The following is an 11,120-nucleotide window of genomic DNA, read 5'->3' on the forward strand; positions in this document are numbered from 1 at the left end:
AACTCGCCTAGTTCGATGCCTTTGGTGTAGGTGATCCCGTAGGTGCAAGTACCCTTTAGATACCTCAGCACCCATAAACCTGCATCCCAATGACTCTTCCTAAGAGAAGCAGAGAACTAGCATAATAGTCCAACTGCATAACAAATATCAAGTCGAGTATTGGTAAGGTAAAGCAAGCTTCCTACCAATCATCAGTACGAAGGAGTATTGACCAGCTGAGATGTGTCGTGAACACTTAGCTTGAGCCCGACCTCCATGGGAGTTACTGCTGTCCTGCAATCCTCCATCTGGAATCTCTTCAGAAGTTCTCTGCAATATTTCTCCTGTGAAATGAAGATCCTATCTTTGGCCTGCTTTACTTCTATCCCAAGGAAGTAGTGTAATAACCCAAGGTCAGTCATCTCAAACTCAGTCATGAGTAGCTCCTTGACCTGCGAAATCTTCTTGACATGGTCACCTGTCAAGATAAGATCATCAACATAGAGGATGAGTAACAATCGCAACCCCTTCTCAATGAACAAGTAGAGGTTTGCCTCAGAAGGGCTCCGACTTTAACCCTACCTTCTGAAAGAATACATCTATCCTTTGGTACCAAGCTCTAGGAGCCTGTTTCAGCCGGTATAACGCCTTCTTCGACCTGCATACTTTTAATAGGGACCCTAGATCTTGAAAGCCCTGTGGCTGCTCCACGTACACCTCCTCCTCCAGGGTTCCATTAAGAAATGCAGACTTCACGTCCATTTGAAAAATATGCCAATGGAATTGGGCAGCAAGGGCAATCACTGTCCGGATAGTAACCATGCGAGCTGTGGGAGCAAAAGTTTCATCAAAATCCATGCCTTCAGTCTGAGCAAAACCTTTGACCACTAATCTTGCTTTGTACTTATCCAAGCTGCCGTCCGGTTTGAATTTAAGTTTGTATACATACCCACTTAGTGCCAATGACTTTCTGTCGCGAAGGCCTAGCCACTAAGTCCCATGTATTATTCTTCAGGATAGCATCCATCTCTGCCTGCATGGCAGCCTGCCATTCTGGATTGTCCTTCGCCTCCTCCAAGGACCTTGGCTCTTCAAGCTGAGCCACCAACGCAAAATTTATGAATGGGGTCTGCTTAAGACGTTGGGACCGACACAATCCGGAACTGCTACTCTCAGGTATATCGGTGACCCAAGAGTCTTCCAATGTTTTTAGGTACCGTTGGGGCAACTTCTTCTGCTTCTCAGTGGGAGGAGGGACTCGAAACTGACCTCCCGTGCTAGCCTGAGCTCAAAACGGAATCGCCTTTCTGCCAAGGGACTCCTTCCTTCAGAGAGTGCTTTGATGAAGAAGAGTTGAGAGCCTATGGCTCTGATACCATATTAAAAATGAAGAGGGAATGAATCACTCAATCCTCCACCCAAGATCTCTCTAACTCTTACACACTCAGCTTAGATAGATGACCACAGATGCAACAGTAACACACTCAGAAATAACAGCAAGAATAGATGGAGAGAGAGTATATTCATCCACCGGATGGTGGGCAGAAAATGGCTCCAAGGGAGCAGTACAAATCATAGCAGGATGCTAGAGAAAACTGATGAGCTCTCTCTCACAAACTCCCCCAGATCTGGGTGCTGAACACTGCCTTGGAGAAGGCTTTCTGTAATGCACGGAATCGCCTTTTTGCCAAGGGACTCCTTCCTTCAAAGAGTGCTTTGATGAAGAAGAGTTGAGAGCCTATGGCTCTGATACCAAGTTAAAAATGAAGAGGGAATGAATCACTCAATCCTCCACCCAAGATCTCTCTAACTCTTACACACTCAGCTTAGATAAATGACCACAGATGCAACAGAAACACACTCAGAAATAACAGCAAGAATAGATGGAGAGAGAGTATATTCATCCACCGGATGGTGAGCAGAAAATGGCTCCAAGGGAGCAGTACAAATCACAGCAGGATGCTGGAGAAAACTGATGAACTCTCTCTCACAAACTCCCCCAGATCTGGGTGCTGGACACTGCCTTGGAGAAGTGGGCCTTTTATAGGCTCTGCCCAGGCCCCTTCAGATGATCGACCAGCAGGGTCGATACCCTATCTGGTGGCCGACTTCATGGGCCCCATAAACGGACCACGGGTTGCCCCTGGTCGGTGGCCCTAGTTGTACCGACTTGGCCAGCCACACGCCCCTATATAAGGGCACCCTGGGCGGCCAGTCCGCGCTGCTGCTGGAGCCTCCATGTGAGGCCTAAAGCCCCCCCTCATACCTGCTGTTGCAAGCTGCGACCCAGCCCGTGTGCTGGTCGCCTATTATGCCGCCCTGAGTCTCTCTCCCCAGCCCTCCTACCTCTCACTTCCCCTTGTCCCCTCAAATCGGGGGCTCACAGGTGGGCACAATGAGATTCTAACAAGCAGGCAGTAATTGTTGAGGTTGTGGACTCATGTAAGAATTCTCCTCCTACTCCTCAACTAGTCTCTACAGTCAAAGATATGGTCCATACTGAAGTACAATCAATCAAGAAAGAAGTGATTGAAGAGTTTGACACAAAGGCAAACAAGACTGATATCCAAGAAGAGATCAAAGAACACGAAGCCAGACGTGATAATGCATTGAAGATTAGAGTGGGGAGGCTCCCTGAAGGATGGTTCAAAGATGATGACTCTTTCAATGAGACTTTAGCACATGTCAAAGCAGCCATGCCTAATATTGAATGGAAGGTTGATGATGACAATGATGATGATGATGATGATAATGAAGAGGCAACTAATATCTGGCACTCCAAAGGACAAGCTATTCTTACACTTAAGTCGCGAGATTTACGGATCAAGCTTCTTCGACAATCTTACAACTGGACAGGGACCAAGATATGGATAGCTAAGGAACTTACAGGAGCTCAATTGAAGAACAAGGTAACGGAATTGGCTAAAGTCAGGGCTGCTAGAAAAGATGGAAAATGGGCAGTTTATCGTGAAGGCATAGCACTAATCAAAGAGTTTAAATCCAAACCAAAAGACTCTCAGTCTTAAACTCATGTATGGCTAATTACTTTTTCAAACTATGATGTAGGTATTCTAAATAATTGGGGTTGCTTTTGCATTTTGTGATTTTTTAGCTTAGTTTACATAGTTTCAATATACTATATGAATGCAAGGCTTAAAATTTGCATTTATTAAGACCCAAATATACAAACTCAATTTTTGAAACACCCCCTGTTTTTTTGAAACATTTCAAAACGTTTTGAAACGTTTCACGTTTCTAAGTATTGAAACATTTCTTTGAACTATGGTGTCACATAAACTTCTTCCTGCAGAGCCCCATGAAGAAAGGCAATCTTGATGTCAAGCTGGTGCACTTGCCAATGGTGATGGGGCTGCAATGGCAATGACACATCTGATAGTAGTAATCTTGGAAGTGGAAGCAAAGGTCTACTCAAAGTCAATGCCTTGTTGTTGGTCATACCCTTTTGCAACAAGACGGGCTTTGTGTCGATCTATGCTGCCATCAAATTTCCTTTTTAATTTGTAGACCCACCGGGTACCAATGGCATGCTTGCCAAGAGATAGATCTACTAATTCCCATGTGTCATTTTTTGCAATAGATTTTAGCTCAGTTCTCATTGCATCCATCCACTCTTTGCTATCAAAAGCATCTTTATGGCATAAAGGCTCTTCATTGCAAGCTGTAGCAAGGAGTGCAAAATCAAGAAAGTAACCATGCATCTGTCTATTCCTTGATCTTGTCCGGGCAGCAAGAGGTTGATCTTGTTTGCTGTCCCTCAATGTGTCAAGAAGCCATCTGGGAACTTGCCTTTGCTGTCTATTGACAGCTCTTTCTTCAATCACTGCATCATGAATATTGGGATCATTTTGTGCTGGAAGAGGAACCTGCAGATCAGCATGGTTGCTGGCTGATCATTGCTTGTTGGAGGGCCTGCAGGAGGCTCATGTTGATGGTCGAAGTCCCCTCCTGAGGGGAGAAGAGGTTACCAAGAGTCAAAGGCATCAAACATGTCAACTTCTGGCTTTGCTTTGCAGTCCACAAGAGGAGACGCTGAATGTTCAGCAAAGATTACATCTCTATTGACAATAATCTTCCCAGTATTTGGTTCGTACAACCGATACCCTCTACTCTCCTGACTGTAATCAATAAATATGCATTTGATTGCCTTATCATCAAGCTTATGTCTCAGCTGAGATGGTACATGTACATATGCAAGAGACCCAAAAACTCTCATGTGTGAAAGTGAAGGCTTCCTGCCTTTCCATGCTTCATAAGGTGTAACAATCCTCAATGCCCTTATAGGTGATCTATTCAGCACATAGTTGGCACACATCACTGCATCAAGCCAAAATTTATTGGGCAAGGACTTGGCCTTAAGCATGCATCTGGCCATCTCCATAGTAGACATGTTCTTTCTTTCACGAACAGGATTATGCTGAGTAGTGCATGAGTGAACAATGTCCAATGAAGACAAGAATGCATCAAACTCCTGTGACATATACTCCCCCCCCCTATCTGTGTTGAGGATGACAAGCTTGCATCCTGATTCATTTTTAACCATATTCAGCCACCTCTGAAAGCATGAGAACACTTCAGATTTGGCTTTTAAAGCATATACCCAGCAATATCTTGTGAAGTCATCAATTAGAGTCATGAAATATTCGTACCCTCCAATGGCATTGGGCCACAAACATCACTGTGCACTAGCTGCAATTTCCTTTGTGAGAATTTGGACAACCTCTTTGAAAAGGACGCCGAAGCATCTTACCCAAAAGACAACCCTCACACACATGTTTGGAAACTGTTTTGAGTTTGAGGTACATCATTTGCCATGCCCTGTGCATGTAACTTGGCAAGAGCTCTATAATTTAGATGACCCATTCTCTCATGCCATAGAAGAGGTTCAGCAAGCTGTGAATCTGAAATAGCAAATGCTTCGATAGAAAGTGCAACAGAGTGATAATCAAGGTGATAAAGCCCCTTTTGCAAAGTGCTAGTGAGAACTATGGCATTGTCATCACACAGATCATATACTAGGCATCTATATCCATCAAAAATCACTCTGAAACCGGAAGTGGCAATTGTTGAAATTGAAATCAAGTTGACTTCAATTCCAGGCACAAAAAGAACATTTGTCAAAGTGACAGGATGGCTTGAAATGGATGTGAGCTGCACATCTCCAATTCCTTTTACAGCATAGGAAGCATTATTAACACATGTGACAGTCCCCCCTCGAGGTGCATTAGCCAAGGACTGAAACAACTGTCCACTATCAAAATACCAAGACTGAGCATCATTTGCAGAAAAGAATGCATCAACTTTAGAGGGATCAAAAGAGCAATGGACAGCCCATGTCCAATCATCCTGGAGAGCATGTGCATGTGAGGCATCTGCTGGCTCATGGGATTCAATTGCATGTAAGGCATTTACTGTCAATCCTGCTTTCTTCTTCTCCGTAGCGATGCGCTTCCTGTATTCTGAAATTTCATGCCCTAGCTTACGGCAATAGTTGCATCTTTTCTTCTTTGACTTATCTGCTGTATTTTGAGACACATTGGAGGAATTGCCACTGTTAGGCACATATTTAGGCTTGCCCATGGATTGGAAACCTTGCCTTTTCCTTTCTGCTGTGAAGCAAATGCATGATCAAGAATAGTAGCTTGCCTACTAGCACGAATTTGCTCTTCCTGCAAAAGCAAAGTGACTAACTAATCAAATGAGTAGTGATCATGATTTCCATTGGCCACAAGTCTAAGGGTTGTAGCAAACCCTTGATATTGTCTAGCAGTCCATTCAATGTAGTGCTAACAAGCTGCGAATTAGGCACCACTTCATCAATATTTACAAGTTGCTCCATGAGATCCTTGACCTTTGTTAAATATATATCATTGAGTCACTTTCCTACATGCTGGGTTCCTGCAATTGTCTTCTCAAATATGGAACCCGTGCCTCATTGCGAACCTGATAAAGAGAAGCTAGCTTATCCCAAGCATCCTTTGCTGTCTTGCATGACCGGATGTGTGGAATAATGATTCTCTTGCATGATAAGGTAATACATGAGTGTGCATTTGCATCTCTGGAGTCCCATCTGATTTAGTCCTGAGTAGGAGTAGTGACAGGAGTACTAGAGGAAGAAGAGTCAGGAGGATCCCCCACTGGAGGAGTGCCAACAATAGGGGAAGCCACTTGAGCATTGGTTGGCCTCAAATCAATACCTAAAACAATATTCCAGAAGTTTCTGGCAACTAGAATGTGCTTCATAAGGTAGGACCACATAGGATAGTTGGTGCCATCCAACTTATCATCTTCACGGAGAGTGCCAAACAAATCATTATTTTGGCCAGCCATAGTGCCAAAAAATGCAAAGCAAAGAGCACTAACTGACAATATCCAATACAAGTGCAAAACTGTCCACAAGCCTCAAGGCTTTCAACTGCAAAGTGCTGGCTGTCCCAAATATCTGTAAGCCAAGAAAAGAATACTCCAAGAGGCAACACGAGGCCTCAAGGCAACACAAGGCCTTTCTTGCTCAAATACAAAGATGAAGAGAGCAAATAGACTGGAAATTAAAATAGCAAGGTAGAGGGACGGAATTACCAGCTGAAATTGAGCTTTAAATACAAAAGCGCCAAATTTTGGAAACCCCTGATTTGATGACGTGGCACAATGTGACAGTGCTGAGACTGAGTGTAACTGAAAACTGCAATTTTTGGAAGTATTTCAGTTACCAAGCTTGCCCAAAGTGTTGGAGGGGCAAGTGAAAGGCTTGAATGTCAAAAGCCCTAAATTTCCTTGCTGGAAATTAGGGTTTGACAGGGAAAAAACAGTTGACTTGCTGTAATAGTGTGCTGGAGTTGAAGAGCACCCGCCAAATGTAGGCAAGGGAGTCAATGGAGATAGGCAACTGTTCTAGAAGAGGTGCGACTGATAGGCGCCTCTTCTATCAGTAGTTCGAACTGAAATGGCAGCTGGAACAGGCCCGTACAGTTGTACGGATGGATGGGGGGCTGCTGAACCACCCCAAGATGCAGTTGGACTCTGTTTGTGTCCCAAACTGAGGTCGCCAAGGCTACGTGGGTACCCCGAACTGTGTGAAGCTGCCCCGAGCTGTGTGAAGCTGCCCCAAACTGTGTAAAGCTGCCCCGAACTTGCTGAAAGCTGGTTCTAGAGCAGTCACCTGTTCTAGAACAGCACGTAGAGGAGCTTTCTGACAATGAACTGCCTTGGGATGTGGAAGAAAGCTTCCACGAACAGGCGCCTAGCTGAAAGACAGCTAGAATAGCCCCGAAATCTAGAAATCTCCTCGAAAAAGGTGTAGGTCAGCTCTAGAACAGTCGTCTAGGCTGAGAAAGTACCAGGAGGAAGATTCTTCACGATGGAAGTGCTTGCAAAGTCCTCAGAGACCCACACGTGCCAAAAACGAGCTGTATGGAGCTGTAAAACAGCAAAGGTACAGCCGGCCTCAAAGGTGTAGAGGGCTCAGGATAGCTGGGAGTGACAAGAGCAATAGGTAGAACCCGCTCTGATACCACTGTAGGCTCAAGGAAGCGAAAGGATGCAAAGAGTGGAGCAAGGAGTGAAAGCCGTCACATCAACTATGAAAGAAATGAAAGTACAAAGTACAATAAAAGGGAACCCTAGGACACAGTGTCCTAGTGGTACCACTAGCACTAGGTGTCATAAGACACTAAAAGTACTAGGTGACCTAAGTGCCAATAACTAAAGCTACATGGCACATACCAGAGCCCAGAGGGCATCAATACGACTGGGAGATGATGGCCTGCAACTGTTAGGGCGCATTTTGCTGGGCACTATTATCATCAAATTCCTCTTCATCATGATCAAATTCAACCAACTGCGACTTTGCAAAATAGGCATGAGTGCTCAATGGATAGATGATACATCCAGAGTGTGGATCTTTGCCTTAATCATAGTGTGGAATTCTGTCTTGACTCTTGTTCTACCTCTCTTTTTTTTTTTAAGATCTATACTTTAGTGACTCATTAGTCACAAGTCAAAGTATGACGCACAGTTAGCATGAGGCACACACAGATTGGAGACATCACGTCATTACAATTCATGGATCGTCCTTAAGGTTCTTCCACAGTCAACCACAGTATTCTCCATTCCCATACCATAGTTCGTTCAGCAAGAACAAGCCGCCAGCCCAACATAGTGGAGACAGACTTTGGCCCCGTCAAAATGACGCCACATGCATCCAGTGCAGTGCACATTCCTTGCCAGAAGGCACCACGGCGCAGTTTCTAGAAAACAGCCTGGAAAAGATAAACAGAGCCTTATTGGCCAAAAAGGTTGAGAGGTTGTGCCACGTAAAACACAGCTTAGGAGGTCGACTAGACCTGGAAAAAGACGCCAAAAACACGCAAGCCAGACAATCACCCCTGGGAATCGTCTCTTGCTGCCTTAACTCACGGCCTCTGATCTAATACGACGCAAGTACAATTTCTCGTTACTCCCTGGACCTCCAAAAATCAAATGCCTGGCTGCTTGAACAGGCGGCAACGTGATGATTGGAAAAGACTAGGAAGGGGAAAATAGGGTTGAAGGCCGACATGGTACGAGACGGTAATCGCATAGAAAGAAAATGGAAGTGTGGAATAGAGAAAAATGCTGAATGGACAGGATGAAACAAACGTGAGAAAAGCAAGAATACCTGGTGTCCGCAAGGACTGTGTAAGCTGGTGTCCCGCCAGCCTATCGCTGCTTCGTAGCAGAAGCTGGAAGGGGGTAGCTCATCTTTCTTTCAGATTGGAGTGAATGGGCTTTCCTTGGAGGGCAGCGCCGGGAAGGCCGCTCGCCACGTGGGAAGCCCCGGGAAGGCGGCGAGCGGTCGGCCCGTTCACCGCCTTTTCGATGGCTTCTCGACCGGGAAAAGACCTTTTTTCGGGAGAGGGGTTCCGGCAGTTCATGCGAGTGTGAGTGATGTGGCAACTCGATCCATGCAACAAGTTATGACCTGGATACGTGTGGCGAGCTGTCGAGGCACGAATTGTGTAATTGTAGTTCGCAGCAAAGTTGCAGACCGAGATGGGCAAACTGTGTGGCATTGGCCCCGAGGTGGGAAGTTGGGAAATGGGACAAAGAGTTTAGGTAAGCTTAGTAACCTGAGTATGATGGTTGGTCTCAACCCAATGTTGGGTTCCAACCCGGTTCCTGCATTCCCAGATGGAAAGAAATACCGCAGCCCTAATAGCCAGCCAACTTAGCGTTGAAGGCAAGACAGCGGGGTCTGCCAGCAGAGGTAGCCTCCAGTTTGCTCCCACCGTGAATTTCGCCATAAGCCCGGCTGTGAAGCCAAAAATTGATATTTTTTATTTGGCATTAGTATTGTTTTCTCCTATGTTTGACAAGAGTTTGAGTATCAAGTGATAGCCTAGCGGCTCTCGCTAAGATATTGTATGCAATTGAGAGGATGAGTGGAATGGATCATTGTAAATACCATGTGTATGAATTATAAATACCTTGGTATGGGGTGAGAGTTATTTGTGTATGGGATATTATGGGGTTTTTAGAAAATAGGAAAAGTGAGTCATATAAAGAGGTGGGCTCATGTCCATGTGTTCCAATAATATAAGGGAGGCCACATACCAAGTGTGTGGAAGGCATGTGGAGGAGTGTGGAGTCAAGAGGAACCCTTCTAGAATTCCCATGTGGAATAAGGAGGATATGGACATATGGAAAAGAGAGGGTCCCTATGGGCTCCATGTGGGGAGACTCTTGACTTTCTCAATATTTTAAGAGTCTTGAGCATCTTGATGAGACACATAGCAAGAGTAGCCAAAAAGGACATGGATGGTGACATACGGGCTTATGTGATTGATGGGGAAAGGAATCTACAGGCAGCAATTGTAAATGGGTGAAGGAGGGTGACAAAATCTCTATAAAAGGAGCCCTCCTCTCCCTTGTTCATCGTCTCTTCCACCATTAGGCCTCATGTTGCTATAGCTCTAGTCTCCTCAAGCCTCTTCCATGAGCCTTCTCTCCCTCTTGTAGATATTCTCTTATGTAGACTCTTGAGTCCATCTCTCTCTAGTTGATTCTCTCTCTATGAGTAGTCTTGGAGCTTCCGCTCCTCTTGTATGTATGAAACCTTTCCTCCTCGCTTGTCTTTGTAGTATTTGAGTGTATTTGAGGGGAGTCTTACTCTCATGGCAATGAAAGTCACTTCTTATTATTTTCTTTGAGTCTCCATTCCTATGTTCTTTTCTCTCTCTATTCAAGTCTCTAAAGTAGTTCTTGTTCGACCGCTCACTGTGCACACATGGTTCATCCGTTTCCCGAGCCACCATGCAAGCTTCTTCCTCTCTTTTAGCCAAATTCTAGGGATATTGGATCGTTGATAATTGTGGAGCCTTGAGGGAGTAGTTCGCTTAGGCAAAATATGCACGCGCAGATGGCAATTAATATAGTAGTTAGAGCCCCTGTCAGTATTTGGCCTGTAACTTTCTCCTCGATGGTCCGATTTTAATGAAACTTATATCAGCGCGAAGCTCTCTTTAAGGTCTGCCTCCCATGTAATTAGTTTTTTGCATTGGATCTAGGACAAGAAGTTATGAGTCTCTGTGTATGACTGTTTATTTCTATGGTAGTTTTTACCCCTTTCAGTCAACTGTCCATATCTCTTCAACCGGTTATCTATTTTCAACGAAACTTATATCAGTTCGAAGCTCAATGCAAGGCACATCCCTATATGTACTTTAATTTCTAATATCATTTTTCTAATGGAAGTTATAGACCTCTGTGTTTCCTAGTAGTTTATAGAATGATTTTGAGCCATTTCTAGAGGCTTCTGTGAAGGAGGTGCCATTTTTTCCCGGAATTTACCCATCTAGCCAAATCAGCCCCTTCAAGCCCCTAGATATGTATCAATTCATGTCATGTTGAGCCAAAAGATCTTCTTCCAACAACGCATCGCTCTTCTCTTTGGTGCCGATCGACTTGGTGAGATAATGGCCTCTGTGGATCCTTTTCTTCTCTCGATGCTGGACTACGTCACTTGGGATGTTGCCATATTCATTCTCCTCTAAGGGAAGCAAGGAGAAAGACATGTGGTTTTCTTTGCATGAAAATATTTTCTTCATCTCTCTTTGCAAGTGATAAGGGTCTCTATTATTAAGATT

General features: G+C 44.6%; 1 protein-coding gene across 2 annotated transcripts in view; it reads right to left on the bottom strand.

The window, feature by feature from the left end:
* The window catches only part of LOC147899522 (protein Dr1 homolog), a 58,558-nt gene extending 49,775 nt beyond the window's left edge, over positions 1-8,783 (bottom strand). For both annotated transcript variants that reach the window (XM_087378278.1, XM_087378276.1), the window contains exon 1: positions 8,654-8,783. The gene's annotated coding sequence lies outside the window, so the exon portion shown is untranslated. The remainder of the gene's footprint in view (positions 1-8,653) is intronic.
* Positions 8,784-11,120: the final 2,337 nt, after the last annotated feature.

The sequence above is a fragment of the Dipteris shenzhenensis genome, chromosome 8 (genome assembly GCF_047967505.1).
Source record: "Dipteris shenzhenensis isolate YYH24624 ecotype China chromosome 8, Dip_SZ_1.0, whole genome shotgun sequence".
Taxonomy (NCBI): Eukaryota; Viridiplantae; Streptophyta; class Polypodiopsida; order Gleicheniales; family Dipteridaceae; genus Dipteris; species Dipteris shenzhenensis.